General features: G+C 41.4%; 1 protein-coding gene across 3 annotated transcripts in view; it reads left to right on the top strand.

The window, feature by feature from the left end:
• The window catches only part of rerea (arginine-glutamic acid dipeptide (RE) repeats a), a 118,312-nt gene that overhangs the window by 15,284 nt on the left and 86,535 nt on the right, over positions 1 to 16,493 (top strand). For 2 of the 3 annotated variants that reach the window (XM_029505617.1, XM_029505620.1), the window contains exon 2: positions 9,316 to 9,396. The exons of the other annotated variant lie outside the window; for it this stretch is intronic. The gene's annotated coding sequence lies outside the window, so the exon portion shown is untranslated. The remainder of the gene's footprint in view (positions 1 to 9,315; positions 9,397 to 16,493) is intronic. 3 annotated transcript variants of the gene reach the window in all.

Raw genomic sequence — 16,493 nt, 5'->3', positions numbered from 1 at the left:
ATCTTGCACTGTTTACTCTTTTGGTGTACAATATAATTGATTATATGCATGTATTCACTAATATAAATAATTTTTTTCAGATCACATCCTGCAGGCCATTTCATGTGCCTGGTGTCAAACGTAGAACAAACCCTTTTTTTTTTTTTTTAATACAGTGCAATCCTGATGGTGGTTTGCTTAACCTGCTTCAGTTGTGTTGAGGCGACCAGCTGTCTGTCTTCTTTGTGCATTTTGATGCTTTAGCCTGTGGTGACAGCAAGACTAATGTATTCAAGGCGCTACCGTGGTGAGAGGCATTACTTTACCTTTGCTTAATTGAGGGGAAACTCCCCTGACACCCGCTTAGCACAGCACTCGCCTCGCAGCACGGCCAAACTCGACCCTAGGAGCTGAGGCCACTGAACCCTGACTGAGAAATAACACAACCCGAGACCACCCAGGGACTGCCAAGGGGAGAAATGATTTAATAATGTTGATGAGATATTACACTAACCCGTCTTCCTCTGTCTTTTTCTCTCGTTACTCCTTACCTGGGGAGGGAGACAGCTCTGACTCGGTGCCTGAAGGTGTAGTTAGATGGGGCTGCTAAATATTTCATACCCTAAAGACAGAGACTCTGAGTAAAAGAAGAAGAAGAAGCAAAAAAGGGGAGCAAGGGGTGCAAAAAATAAAAAATAAAAAAATCGGAGCACAGGGTTTTGACATGGATTGTAGAGGGAGGTTAGGGAGTGTTGTCAAGGGCAGTCAGGGCAGGCTTGTAATTGGCTGACACTAGACTATATCTGTGTGTGTGTGTGTGTGTGTGTGTGTGTGTGTGTGTGTCTCCGCCTGTAGTCAAGCAATGTCTGAATACTCTAAGGCCAAATATATCGCTCCAGCCAGGCTGCATTGCTTTCAGGGTGTTGATATGCTGCCATCACCTTTCACTGGACTGAATGTTGATCTCAAGTACAACAGACATAGTATATTACTTTCTTTGGGCTCCAACCCCAAATTCCCCTCCCCACTTTTGCAGCGATACGGGAGAGGTCCCATCTGAGACTCAGCCTGACAGCTCGACTGAGCTCCTGCCTTGTTTTTAATTGTCCCATGCCCCAGGAGCTGCTGGGAGCTTGCAGGGCGGGGCTGAACATTTTCTCCAGGGAGATGATGAGAGGTGGGTGACAGAACGCTCACAGTGTCAGGTGCAGGTGTGTAGAACTGAGATGGAGAGGAGGCTGACAAGGTAACCATGGGGAGCCAAGTAGTGGGAAGCAATTCATTCAGATGGGATAGGAGGGAGCTTTATGTAAGAAGAATGCACACAGAAGGCATCCGTCTCCCTTCTCCAGCACCACTGAACTCACTGATAAATATTATGCAGCTGTTATCAGCCAGTCTATTAACAGACATCACTCCTGGAAATGTATGCAAAGAGCACAGTGTGGTCTTAGTGATACAAGAGTGATTGATTTTTGCTCGAGCTGATGATATCCTCTGCCTTTTGATCCAGAAAAAAGGCTCACCTAACTGCAGAAGAGTGTGTTGCTTTCCCTTTGTCAAGTTTATTCAACACTTCCTCCAATGATGACACGTCTGCTAGCCAAAACAGCCTCTCTGTGTCACATTTTAAATTATAATCTCCAAGCTCTGCATGTGATTGCATGTTTTGATAATCAAGCAACTGAAAATTAATTACCAAGTCTTCTGATAATCCGTGAATCATTTAACAAATTTTTAAGCAAAACAGCTAAGCATTCTAGCTTGAAAGTGTCTCTTTGGGTTTTAGGTAATGAAATAATTGATTCAATATTTGATCAATTGAGATGATCAAGCGGTTGAAGTCCGAGATGCATTTGTGTAGTCAACTGCATTCGTCTACTGACATTATCCTATATATATTTCTGTCAATGTAGGTTACTATTTCCCATGTTTATGTTCCTTTCAGTAATCTGCCTCCTACCATTTCTCCGTGATTTTACATCAGTGTTACAACCTTTGTACAGACTCTGTAATAACACTATATTGTACATCTTTGCACCCACATGAAAACTAAATGAATCAGTTGATGCCTTATATCAAGAAGTCATATGACTATAAATTATTCTTAAAGCATTCTGTTGATGCTCTGTGAGTGTAGGCATATCCAAAATGCAGTTTAAAAGGGCAATTGGAGTAAGTGTCTAATGTGCTAATGCTTTCTCCGAATATGACCGTATTCAGGTTTGGGTAATTGGAAAACAATTTTTACATGGCAATTTATTATTCATAATATTGTTTCAGTTAGGTAAATTATTGAGGAAGTGCACTCTTGTATACATAGTTATTGAGTCCTTTTTAGTAAAACATATGAAGAGTAACAGCTGTTCAAGGCTACAGGAATGGAATATTGTGAGTGTTGAGAGAAAGCAGTGTGGTTTTGGGTCTTGCTCTTCCTGTGTTGCTGGCACAGAGATGTCATCCAGCCAGTCATGTTGGGGTCAGAGGCTCTGAAAATAGCTTTCAGGGGATTGGGGCTGTGCTGTGATGCATACCTGCCGTTACCCTGAGATCTTATCCAAAGGCAAGCCAGTCCAGTCTTTCTCCCCAGCTACTGTGCTCTGCTCTGGATTCTTCTGGAATACCTCACAGAAAGATGGAGTGGGACCATTATACCTCTCACTCTGTAGCACTTCCTGTGGACACACAAACATACTCGCTTGCACTTACTTAACACTTACACAGCCACATCCACCTACCACCAGCCATGTGTGTCGTGACTCAGGCTGTACATGCTTGTCTTCGCACGCACAGGTCATCACACATATGCCCATATGTAACCACACAATCACACACTCATCAAACCAGATTGCACTGTCACCACAAAAAGCTTTACATTGGTAGCATAGGCAGGCTGGCTTTCTGTGAAGGGTCAGAGTTGACTGCAAATTACAGCTGGTGGCCAACCAAGGCCAGTGATGGATCTCAATGCACTCAGTGTTTACCAACACACCTGCACCCCCACAGATGGGACAGACAGCAACCCGGCCGAGAGCATACAGCCATTTTGTGACACCTCAAGGAACTCTCCCTCTTCTCTCCCTCCTCTCCCTGTATGAGGAATAGATGAGGTGGTGCCATTAAGTGAATTTGCTGTTATTTCCCCAGGCTCTCAGCTGAAGATGTCAAACCTCAGCCAGTGAGGCAGCCAAGGATGACTGCCGACTCAGTCAGAGGCAAACACACAGGCACCACACTCTCTGCTCTGCACATGATCAGCTTTCATGCTCCTGTGTAATTTATCAAATTGCTTGAGCATGTGATGAATGGGCCCAGATCGCAAAAGGAACAAAGGCATTAGGTTTGCATTAGGTCGCTGCTATGCCCATGTAACAGCTGAGAATTTAATTACAGTGAATGGTAAACATTGTATTCACATTTTCTGAAACAATAATTCAGTAGGTCTAATTGCTTTGTAGTTTTACAGAGTACACTTGAGCAATTACACAAGTGGAATCAGCTTGTTAAACAAAAACTGTTCAATCCAATTACTTATACTGCAGACTAGTATATTCGCTTGGTGTGTGTGGAATGAGCAAGTATGCTTAATGTTCTCTAGGTTTTCTCACAAATGCCCACACTCACATCTTTCGTGTAGAGGCAGGCTCTCTCCCAGTGGTTTGTCACAGTTCCCTAATGTATTACACACTGTTTCTCTCTCATTCTCCCACCCCCCTTCTTCTTTCCCTCCCTCCCCTTCTCTGCTTCCTAAATCATTTCTTTACATGTGTGTGGGTGCCCCCTCTCGCTGTGATTCTGATACTTCATAACGGCAGGAGGAAATTGAGCTGACCTTGAGGCTGCTGAGCTCCTTTATAATGCTGATGTATGGGGCTGTGGGCGCAGGCAGCCAGTAAGTGAGAGGCATGTTTTTATTTGCCAGGGAGCAGGGCCCAGTGTCAAGACATATAACAAGGTTCATTTCTCGCCCACTCAAGCTAGCTACAGTAGGCCAGGAAGCTTAGTGTCAAGCATTCAAGTCCACTAGGTGTGATTTAGATGCATTAGCCTTTGTATACCCGAATAAGGTACAACATGCTGCCTAAAGGATGATGATAGTGCAAAGCTACAAGCAGGGTTAAGCATGTGGATAGAATGTGTTAACTAAAATGATTAGAAGCTGCTGCTGCTGTACTTCAAAAATATAACTGTTTGAAAGGCTCAAGTTTTTGTAAATTCATACAGGATTGTTTTTGGCGAGTTTGCATTTTGTATGAGTGACAGGTTTTTCATTTAAGAGAGACACAGTCTCTTTGACAACCTCATATCACCCTGGTTGTTATTGGTGTCATTATTTGTTCGACAGAGATGGCCCACTTTCTTCTCTTCAGCCGCTCTCTGCTCATCAGAGCAATCAGCTACTCCTAACACAATCATGCTGCTCTCAAATTACAGTCATGATTGAGACCAAGTCAGTGGCAGGAAAAGAAAAGAGGGGGCTTATGATTCAAGCATGAATGCTGTTCAGAAGGTGACGTGATAAATTAGTATTTGGGAAATATAATGCAATTGGAGGCAGTAACCCTACAATAAATGAAACCTTTGTATGCATTTTTATCAGAGACAGTGATTTAATTCTGTGTCAATTTTGTGTTTGTTTCCTGTTTTGTTATATTATTTATTATGACGTAGTCAGCCGGTTTTGGTATTTTCTCCGCTAACAACAACAATGGCATTAATTGAACCAGAGCTGCAACTCAAGTCGTGTTTTTGAGTAATCATTAAATTCTTTGGTCACTGATTCTTAGGAAATTGGAAAATGTCCTCGAACACCTTCCCAGAGCCCTTGAGGATGTTTATAAACATATTTATTGAAACGAAAAAATGTGTTTTGCTGGCACAGCATAACTACAGAGTCGTAGCACAGCATCATATCAAAATGACGAAACTACAAGGTTTCATAATTGAGAAGCTAATACAAGTATCTATTTTTCAGTTGCTTAGTCATTCACTTAATTATTAATTAATTAATTAACCAATTAGGAAAATAATTTCAAAGGAATTTTATACTTAAATATATATATTTGGCATTGCTTGTTTGTTTGTTATTGCAGTTAATATTGTATCCAAAGTTGATTTTGACAGACAATTTTCATTAATCTTTAGTCTTGTGACGAAAATGCCTTTTAGTTTTAGTCAAATGTAAGTCCTCTCAAATGCTTTAATTTCTTTCTAGTTTTAATTGACAAAATGCCATAATGATTTTAGTCTGATGCAATCAATTAATCTATCTATCTATTATTATAATCTAAACTCTTAAAGGTTTAGTTTAAGTACATTAAGCTGCATCATAGTTGTGTTGTAGATATTTTTTTGTCCACCACTGTAGTTCAATACTTGAGCCTAATAATTTAAATGTGAATATAATACCATGTCCTACATTTCTAAGACTATCATTAATACAGTGCTGTTGGAGTCAAATTTACTATGATGGTTCATTTCTGTCTTGCTATGAGGATGGTTTGTATTTAAATTGCACCATGCACTTTGAATAAAACCAATCTGCCTTTGCACCAAATGCAAGTTTGGCTCAATGCGGGTCATACAGTTTTTAAATTAAAACCTCCATGGTGGTGAACTAACTCCTCACAACGATAAAGGGACAATATAAATATAGAAGTACTCATTTGCTTTGATTGTGAAAGGAATGTTAAATAGCAAGTCCTAATTTGAGCTCTGTTTGCTGGTAGTTGACATTAAGATGAGCAGAGGAAGCTCGTCAGCTCTGCCAATACAGCTCACTTCTCATATGGCTCAGATCCCCTTGCCTAACCCCATGCCTGGATGCTGCACTCTGAAAGCAGCCAAAGACCCAATCCATTCATAGCCCATCCAACACATTGACTGTTTGCAAAATATGTTTCAGCAGCTTAACAGCAGCATACTAATCAATTGATCCAAATTTCACTGTCCATTGATCTTGGCACACCCTGGGTCCAGGCAATTGCAGTGCATGTATGATAATGATATCTCTATCCCATGACTGATCTATTAGGGTAGACAAAATGCTACTAAAAACCACCCAAACCATGCATAGAAATATTTGCATTGCCGAATGCTGCAAATAGTGCTCCAAGTCTTTTTCACAAATGCCTCTCTATCACTCCACCCTCCCGATCTCACCACGGTAACAGTAGCACGGTAGAAAAGCAGGCAAGCCTGCTGGTGCTGCTGACTGGGGTTGTGTGTATTGATGAATGTGCCGGCCTGACGGCTCAATGTGCTTACCTAATAGGAGCTGCTCTGTTGTCACACTGAGTTTCTCTGTCTCTTTCTCTCTCACTCACCTCACTCATGTCTTTTTCAGAGGTAGTCAGGAGAGCGTTCCACTTGGCTTGCCACTGCAGCCTCCATACTGTTTGTCAAAGGTTAATGGAGCTGCCTCACAATTCACACTAATCACAAGGTAATCACTTTGTTTGGCTTGATAGGTGGCTAAGGTCAGCCATGACGACCAATGCAGCCATTTTGGATGATGGAGTCAGGTTGCTAATGCTGTCCAAGTTACCAGGTTAACTTGAGATGGGAAATGTGTGTATATGTATAAAAAAGGACAATTCTCATCTATATATATATATATATATATATATATATATATATATATATATATATATATATATATATATATATATATATATATACACACACACACATAAATACCACTTGGTATATATGGTGACATAAATAATTACCAAGTGGTAATTTTTTTTATTACGTTGGACTAAACCTCTTGCAGCAGTCAGCAGTCTGTCTTCTTGGTGGAAACCTGTTTTGTAAATTGCTGATATTCCAACTCAGTCGACACCCACCTCTTAGTGTGGCAATAGTAAAGATCCAGAACAAGTTATCTTTGTTGTGTGTTGTGTTGCGGAGGTGTCTGAAGTAGTTAGTGTGAGCCATGTGTTAAGGTAGCGGACAGGGAGAGACACTGACTGATAGATGGACAAAATTCATGAAAGTAAAGGCGCTCATCCCTGTCATCAAGCTTCCAAAGGGCCCCAGTAGTCATCGGGGATTGTGGTTTCAGCACAGGATTTTAGGATAGTCTTGTCAACAAACTGTCATTTAGGGAAAGCGATTGCTTTTTTAAATTTTATATATATATCTATATAGATATATATAGATATATATATTAAAAAACATTTTAGCAATAGTACATGCTTATTCACAAAGTGAGTGAGCAGCTAAAGTAGGGAAGCTTTGCTAGTTTGTCATCTTCCACATCAAGCCCAGGGTGATCACATGTAATGACTTTCAACTCTTAGGGCACATATATGATCTTGCGGACATTCCTCGGCCTGTTGAACTTGTTGTACTTGCTATTCTTGGAGAGACTGAACAGGCAGGAAGCTAAAGGAATTATGTTGTATGGCTTGTGCTGTTTGGATACAGCCTGTAGGTCAGGATATAAGAAGATTAAAATGCAGATAAGGTAGTCACAGACTGATTTCAGAGGGTTAAAAAATAAAAAAAGTGGGAGATGAGTCCCTGTATGTCTGCATTTGATGGCCATATTGTCGGTCACTGTGGTAATCCCAGAGTTACTGAGGGGACTGTAAAATCAATGTGAGCTATTCATACATGAATCTAATCCTCAGCATTACCACCATTTAATCTGTAGTTATGTCGGTTCTCTGATGGCTCTAATGCAGTCATACAGATGTCCCTGCTCAGCCGCCCAGGTTAGGCTCCACCTGGTGACGCCATTGAGCCCCTGGCACTTGGTGGCCAGCTGAACATTTCATCTCGTTGTCAGGTAGCATCTATTGTATAAATACATGCATTATAGTTTCGAGGCGCATCTAAAAAATCAAAATCAAGCCATATGTATAAATCAAACATCTTCAACCTCAAAGTCGTCTTTGATCATGGAGCTGATATAAATATTCCACCATTATCTGGATGGTTGCTGTGTTTATTTGTTGTACTTCTTTCCTCCAAATGTCAGACAACAATATAACCTGCTTGCTGTGCCATCAAACAGTGCTGAGTTTGCATGGATGGAAATACTTTGATTTTATTCACTGCACACCAGGTGTTATTTTCAAATTCAAAGCCAAACCATTTCACTTTCCAATGCAGGCTGAATTCAGGAGATGTACTGCATCAGAGGCAGGGAATGAATAATGCAGATATAATTATGTACATCTGGCAAATATCTCTGGATGTTGCTTTTCTTGGTACAATCCTTGCTGCTAATAGATATATTTGGTTAAGACATCAGCCACACCCTCCTTTTTAGATGGAAATAACAGACAAATCCAACACATTCATCACAGTGCCCTATATATTCATCTTGCCTTCATTTTCAGTCCTTCATTTTCTGACACTCATAATAAATAGACATACATGTTATATATCATGAACACATAACATATTCGCTGTTATTATTAAACTAACTGGTTTGATTTTCAGAATATTTTTTTGTTTTGTTTGTAACTCTGTCTTGCACAAATGAATTGAGTAATATAACAGTAAAATAATAGATTGATGTGATATGGGTTCAATGTGCAGTAGTCATGAAAATACTTTGGCAGCTGTCCAAGAAGGACAAATTATCTGCCTAAATCTGAAAAACAATTAATTTGATTGTTGTATCTCGGCCTTGATTAGACACACGCACAAAATAGAAGTGCACAAAAACACATTCCTGGTCTATGTAGTATTCAAATACTTACATTGAAGTGTAGCAGATTGTAGTGTGTGTGCTTGTGTGTTGCATTTCTGGGTGTTAAAGAGAGTAAATGCAGGGAATCTCTCAGTGCTGAATGTGAAATGTCAATGTTATTGAACAGGTGCTGCGAGGCAGAGCTGTGATGTTTTTATTTCCAAGCTCTTGTCGAGTGAGGCAGAGAAGAGAGGGCTCATGGGATAATGGGGGAGGTTTGGGGGTGGGGGGGACTGTGAGTGTGCTTCTTTGTGCATTTGCGTGTGTGTGTCTGTGTTTTTTTTTTTTTTGTTTTTTTTTTACCGTGTGTAGCAGGTATGAGTCTGTGTGTATCCAGAGTTTATTCCAGGGTTTATTGAGAAGAAGGAAATGAATACTGGCTTAGAATAAATGCTCTAAATCTCCTCATTCAAAATGTTAACTGCACTGTGCATGGTATTATTTTTTTGTTCACCCTCATGTCTTTCAGTGGTTACATTCGCCATGTGTTCTACATGATGCCAAATATGGCAGCCGTCTTCACCCATGCATACACCTCTACTGTCAAGCTGTTATCACCTCATTTGTTCCATTTACACATCATTCATGTTTTTTCCCTTCTCCTCTGTGTTTTTTTTTTTTCCCTTCAGCTTTTCTCTTGCAGACTGTCGTTCTGTCAATACTTGTTGAGAGGCAGTGTGGCAGTGAACTAGGAGGTGAATGCAGTCAAGGTTAGTCAACAATGTTTTATGACACTGGAGCGCTGACTAATGCAGCATTTTTTTATGCCCTAACCCCCTCGCCTTCCCCCAAAATTTTTCTACTCCTGCCCCACCCAGTGGACTGGGATCATGTTCTCTACCTGCTCTGCTTTGCTGTTTGGCTAATGCGTCTCCATCATCATCCTTTCCCCTTGTTGTGCTTTGTCTTCGGCACCAGCCTCCTCCTTCCCCTCTCAGCCATCACTCCTGATATGTTCTGTTCTACTGGAGAGAGCAGCTCAAGCCTGTCACTGCTCATTTGTCCTTTAACTGCTAACTCATGCTAACCCACTCTTGTGTTTGTGTCTTGATGCATTATTTTCCCATTTTATGTGCAGGCCATTCTCTTTCCTTTCCATCCGGTGTAATACATTTATTTTGGCAATGGTATGACAAGCCACCGATACCAATTCTGCTTTTCTGCACTGTCGCTGGTGATTCTGTGCTGCACTTTTGATTCTAATTAGCGCATATCAAATCAATGTGATTACTGTTATGCCATTTGTACTCCCCTCTGTAACCTAAAAAAGGTGCGAGAGAACATTCACAATAGCGGCAAAAAAGCCAAACACGGTATGGAGAGGGCTGCAGTTCAAAGCCGACTAGCAGGTTACTTAATGAGTTTGGTAATTGGCTTGCTTTGGCCTCCGCGCATCCCTGCCCTCCTGCTGCTGACGTGTGCAGGAATAGAGAGAGCTACGGATAGTGCTCCCCACCCTTGCTCTGTCGTTCCTTCCTTCTCTTGAGCCATCCATCTTTCCCTCCTCCCATCCCTCTTCAGCAAGTTGACTTAAGGAGCAAATGCTGCATCAAGCCTCCTCTCTCTATTCCCTCCTGTTCCTATTATGAAAACAGTTTGTATTCTGCATGTTGGGTTTCCATTCTGCTCCATATCGAATATCATCAGTGTTATTCTATCTCTCATTCCACCAGTCTATCCCACTCGGTTGCTATCTCTTATACATACACACACACACACACACACACTCTTTCTCCCGTATACACAAAAACTATTTACACACACACGCATCTAGTATATGTTAGATGCTTCTTGTGATATGCAGAATATGTGGATCGAAAATGAACAAATTGGAAAAATAAAAAAAGTAATATTTCTCTGTGTATCCACAACAGCATAATGAGAAACACATTTCCATGCTCAGTTGATTTATAAGTCCAAACAATAAAGACAAAGTGTAGCAGGCTTGCCATGTAATCGTAAATGACACTTTACGTATCATTCTCAGATTTCAGCACATTATCTCCTCAGCAGAGACATCAAAGGGACAGTCATTCTGCATGTCTTACTGCTGTTGTAATATAATATAATGCGTAGTGAGGAGAAAAAAAGGCAGTATCACATCTGGTGTAAATCCCCTTAGCCCAAATGTTTAAATTATAGTGATAATAGTTGGACAGAAAAATTGAAAATTTTAAAAGCACCTTCAAAAAAAATTTTGATAGATGGAGGTATGTTTTTTTTTAGTCTGGATTGTTTACCATGTTTGTCTATACGAAAGGTTGTATGCCTTTGGGGATCTGAATATATATTCTGGCTAATGAGTGAGCTTCCCACCTTCTTGCCTATTCCCATTAATTTCCATTTTGTACCTTTAAAATTCCATAAATAAAGCCTTCATGCATTAGTAAATGTAGCTGTCTCCAGTTGCGAGTCTGCTGCCAAGCTTTTTATCTACTCCCACAGTGGAACGGTTGATTCTGAACGCTGCAGGGGTTGGAAGGCCAAAGCACAGCTAAGTGGCTCCTCTTGACCTCAGCAGTGATCTCCAAACGGTCTGCTCTGACTGCACACAGACTGATTTTTACCCATTCGCTCCCACAAAACAGCCTAATCTCGTAACACAGCCTCGACACCCTCTGTGTGTGCTGTCTCTTTGAATAACACACATATCCTCTTCTCACCACACCCAGTGCTCGCATACTGACCGTACATTTGCCTTTGAGATTACCTCTCAGCTATTATTCATGCCAAATGATAATAAAAAAAAAAGAATGTGAAGGGAGTTGGCTGGAATAATCCAACATGTGAAAAATTATCTTGAAGGGCTGGAGAATCTCATTCGAGTGACCTACAATAGATGTGCTTATTCTAGTTATCGCTATCTATCTGTAAACTAGATGGCTGAATCATTAGCTTACACACTGGGAGCGGCCATGCATGACCAGAGGATAATAATTGATTTCTGAATAAGCACTGGTACTGGAGGGGGAAAAAGGGTACAGCTTTGTGGGCCACTGCGCCATATTGAGCATCTTAATACGCATGTCATGAATTATCATGTGTGGAGTTAATTTTCATTTTACACGATATGAGCCCCAGTACCCCCACCCCCACCCCATCTTTCCAGCACAGCAACAGCGTCAAGCTGCACCTCAGCTCACTGTCCATAGGGTGGCAGTGTAAGGAGGTGAGACAGCCATGTGCTCTGCTTGCAATAGAGCAGTCACTGGCTATCAGAGCAGATGAGCCCAGAGACAGTAACCACATGGGGATCACACACCCCAACCGCCGCTCTCTTTTACTCTCACGATCATGGACCCTGTTGCCTTTCCAGGACTGCTGATTGCTTTTAAACACAGTTTCACTTTACTTGAATAGGATTTTCCTAACTGGATCCAGAGCTGAGCGCGAGACACATGTACTGTTTGTTTATCTTGCCGTGTCTTTATTCACAAAAGGATTTGCCTGAAATGTAAACTTCCTCTTTTGCACCACAGCCTGTACTCTGTCTTTCCGTGGCCCTCTTGGAAATACAGTCTCATTCCTCAGAGCCTGTTCTCAGTACAGCCATGGCAGTCTCAAGCACTCTTTTATTCAGATGAATGAGGCCCTGTTTTGCCTGAAGAATCAGACAGACACAGGCAGTCCATGTGAGGGCTTGAAGAATGTCTGTGGAAAATCAGTGATTTTGTGAAATATCATCTAAGGTATTACACGTGTACATTTCGTTGTGTCTGTTTTCATTGTCTATATATTTGATTTTATACCCATATATACTTTCTGGTTCTTAAAGCTTTCACAAACCAGTTTTTAGCTTCTCTCCTCATTTCAGTAACATGTGATGTAATGGAAAAGATAGACCTCTGTATGAATGTAGGTATAGTGTAAGATTTAGTTTTTTCCTTTTCTTCATAGATAGCAACATTTCCAACTGAGCTACCAAGATTTTCTGTAAAAAATGCACTTTCACTCACTAATGTTGAAATTTTTGCCAGGTAGCAGATATCTCCATCTGGAAAAAGATTTACCTACACAATTTTTTTTAAACGCAATAGTTTTACCGAATGGCTGTTGCAAGCAAGTTCCACTCTCTTGATTGGCTTGTGTAGCTTGGCAAAGAGATTAGACATATGTAGCCTACAAGTGTCTTGGTTTTCAGAGTGTTACAAGGCTGCCAAATGTAACTGCAAATAGCTATGTAAACAAGATAGCTATGTGAGGCTAGACCTTGTACTGATTGCCTAAAGTGAAATACCATGCTTTGGCTTCCTTCACATTTTTACAACAGTGTTAATGATCACAAACAAAGCCTTGCTAGGTAGCAGCTTAATTACTCGGTCTTTTTGGATTGTCTCCAAAGGACATTTTTATTTTCACTTAGTCTTTTGTCACCTTGATAGGGCTTGTTGTATAGAGAAAAGTCTAGTGTCTATTGTTTAAAGGTCCATTTTCTTTTCTTTCATGAATGAAAGCTTATCCTGTTGAGCAATGTTCTTTTTAGCTAAAGCAATAGTCCTTGAAAACATTGAATCTTCACATCCACAAGCGTGTAGTTAAACCATATTTAGCTGAGTAATTTCCTTGAGTTACTTTGTTGGGAGATTGGATAGGATTGTTTTATTGCTTCCCCTTCTCCCCAACACCCTCCAGGCAAAGTCTGTGTTTTAATTAGTCATGTAAGACCCTGTTTTCCCTTTGGATTCCCCAACTTGTAAAATGCTCTCTTAAGAATCCATGAAGGCTAAAAGGGACAATGAATGATTTGAAGTTGCCCCCCACCCCATTGCCAACAGGGTGGGAGGGGAGGGGAGGGAAGGGGGGGTTTATCAGCACTTGCCGTCAGAATGAGGAACAGTAACTTCAAGCAGCAGTCACACAGAGTCTTTGTTCTTTATGGATATAGTACATGTGGTGAAATGAGAGTCACTGCTTTAAAGCCCCATCTGGAATAGCACTGTTGAAGTTTCTAATATGTGAAGAACATCTCCTGTAGATAATACCTGCCTGAGAACGGCAAAATGGTCTCAAGGTTCAATCTAGCACATCTGTTCTTCCTCACTGTATTATGTTTTGGCAGCAGGGAAGTTAGCTTGTTACATTGCAGAGATTTAGTCGCGTGTTAAAATTGAGCTTCTGAAGTACACCCCCACTACCACCACAACCTAACCCTCCCCTTGGTTTACAAGTCTGTTTTCTTCTCTCTATCCCCTTTTCCTTCAACTTGTCCTCTCATCCCTTGTGAGTGTATTAAATGAAGTTACTAGATATGAGTGCTTAAGAGGCCAGGGCCTCTGAGGCTTGCCAAGTCTCTCACAGGCTTGGCTCAGTCATCCATGTCACTTTTTTTCTGTTGTTTCAGCTACTGGCTGACTTATTTGTATTGCTGAGCACTTTCTTTCCCTCACTTGCTCAGTGTTTGCCGCCTCTGAGTGGCTTGTTTTTCACTGGCGTGGAGAAATCAGGCTAAAGAAAACAGTGTGTGTCAGCCGCAGCTTTTGTTAAGTATTCATTTTTAATGAGCGTAAGTGGCTACAGAATCCTATAAACCATAAATGGACTAGTCAGGCTGGGGAGGGGAGGGGCCATGTTGGCCTTTGATTCAGTGGCACCCTTGCAGTCTTTTTGTTTAGTAACACTTGTACTAATTATGTTTGTGGAATGTGAATGGGGAAGAAAACATGCTAAAATGATAGTTAGTGTCAGATTATTGTAAAATTTTCCCCTCCCTCAAACGACTGCACTGGTTCTGTTAGCTCTGAGAAAATATTGTTCTCTTTTAATAATCTTCAGGAAAAAGTGTCACAAAAGTGCCATTTTTCTCTTTTGAGCAGCGTGCAGCTCTGTGAGATTTTATTTCCTCTGAATTCACAAAGACGCACCAAGTAACAAGTTTTTGTTCTGCCTGGATCGAAGGCACTGTAGCTGTAGAAGAGGGTGCTTAGGGAAAAGGTATTGTGATGGGCCAGTTGAATGCTGAACAGAATTGAATAGACACAGTCAGCTTCCCAGATACATGCTTAGGCCTGTAGAATGTGGAGTGCTTTGCTTGTAACTGCACCGGTTGTCTCCTTTCATTATCGGTTAATGGTGCCCAACTTGACAGAGCCATGTGATAAACAGAGGAGCTGTGAAATCCTGGAGGTGGAGTTCTCGTCTGCCTGATAATGGGATCTCATCTGCCAGAGAGGGGAGCCTGCCCTGCCAGCAAATCCAGCTTTGCATTGCACTGCCTTCAGACAGGATTCACTGCTCTCAACCTTCACTGCTTTCTTAGGCCAACATATGCCTGACAAACCGAATGAGAAATGTTGGCATTTGACTGGTTTCTTCTCTGAACACGATTGAATATTTTTTGCAGCCTTTGTATTCCTTTTAAACCAGGATTGTACAAAGAGACTTGCATTCCTGCTTCTTTATCAGCCCTGCATCCTCTGAATGTTTGCATCACTTAGGAAAGGACACAGACTGTGTGAGTGTGTATATCATAAATATTGACCTTGGCAAATGTATACATACAGTGATAAGGGACGGGCTGAGGCTGCTGAGGTATTAGGTTCCTATGTGGGGGTGGGAGGCACAACTTCTCAGGACAGTTGCCTCAGGAGCTGGAAATGGTTTCTAGCAGCACTTTGTTGCAGTGCAGAGCCTGCACCCCCTCTGTTTCTGAAAAGAAGACAACAAACATGGTTTGGAGCACAATGAAGGACCCCCTGCACACCATCCTCAACTCAGTTTCCTTACTGTCTGTCTCTCCTGCTGCCCATGCTTGGCTGTAGTGCAAAAAGAACCCAACGCACAGACTACTGCTGTTTTGATGTACTTACTTGGATTTGATCCAATATCATGTTTAAGACAATGAAAAAATGTCACTGCGGTTTCACCAAAATGAAAATCACCCTATTCATTTATAACTTACTTTCCATCTTATGTTTCTTACATATGTGTGGGGTGTTATCTGATTTATTTATTTGTTTACCCCCCCCCCCTTCTAAGTGAACACAAACTGTGTGTCAGGTATGTCCTATTGCAGTAGGACATACTATTGACACCTTGGAAAATAACCAGGATCACATTTGACGTGATGTGCAGGCTAACCATTAAAGTCAGTTTTCCAAATACTGCTAATGGACTGTTCACATTATCAACCCTGCTTGTTTCTGCCTTTTTAATGGGTGGGGTGACTAATTAATTAATTATCCAAAAATGTAAATGAGCTCCACAACCCTGGGCAGCATTCAGCCCCTCCCTCTTGTGTATTTTCCAGCAGATGCATATACACTAATGTTTGGTGATCATCTATTTAGCCATTGAAACGTGCCATCATTGCTGTGGATTTATATTGAGGAAAAAGGGCTTGAACGCCATTATTTACAAGGCAGCACTACTACTACTACTACCTGCTGTTATTGTCCTGCCTCAGTGTTTGTCACATTCCCATAAGCGTTGTCATTGATTTGGTGGCGATGGTCGCTCGGGCCACTTTGGCTGACACGCACGGTGCACGAAGTGTGTCCCAACGGGGCCACCATCAATCATGAGCCCCATTGCAACCCCCCGCCACCACCCCACCTCCCCCACCCCTTTGTCCCTGATGATTATTTGAATCCAGTCCATGTTTTTGTTTCGCTCGCAGTGTTTTTTTTTCCTTTTCTCAGTGTGGTCGGAGTAATTCTCCTTCACTAGTGTCTGGATAAAGAAAGACTAGGTCAGCCATGTGGATGCGTCTGTTGAACAGCTGAAGGGGGGCGGGGGGAGTTTACAGAGACGGAGATAGGAAGAGTGTGGATAGTCTCTGTGTGTGTGTTTGCAGGGAAGAGAGAGAGAG

Source organism: Echeneis naucrates, chromosome 7, assembly GCF_900963305.1.
Source record: "Echeneis naucrates chromosome 7, fEcheNa1.1, whole genome shotgun sequence".
Taxonomy (NCBI): domain Eukaryota; kingdom Metazoa; phylum Chordata; class Actinopteri; order Carangiformes; family Echeneidae; genus Echeneis; species Echeneis naucrates.
The sequence above is the reverse complement of the archived record's forward strand: the minus strand, read 5'-3'. Positions and strand labels throughout refer to the sequence as shown.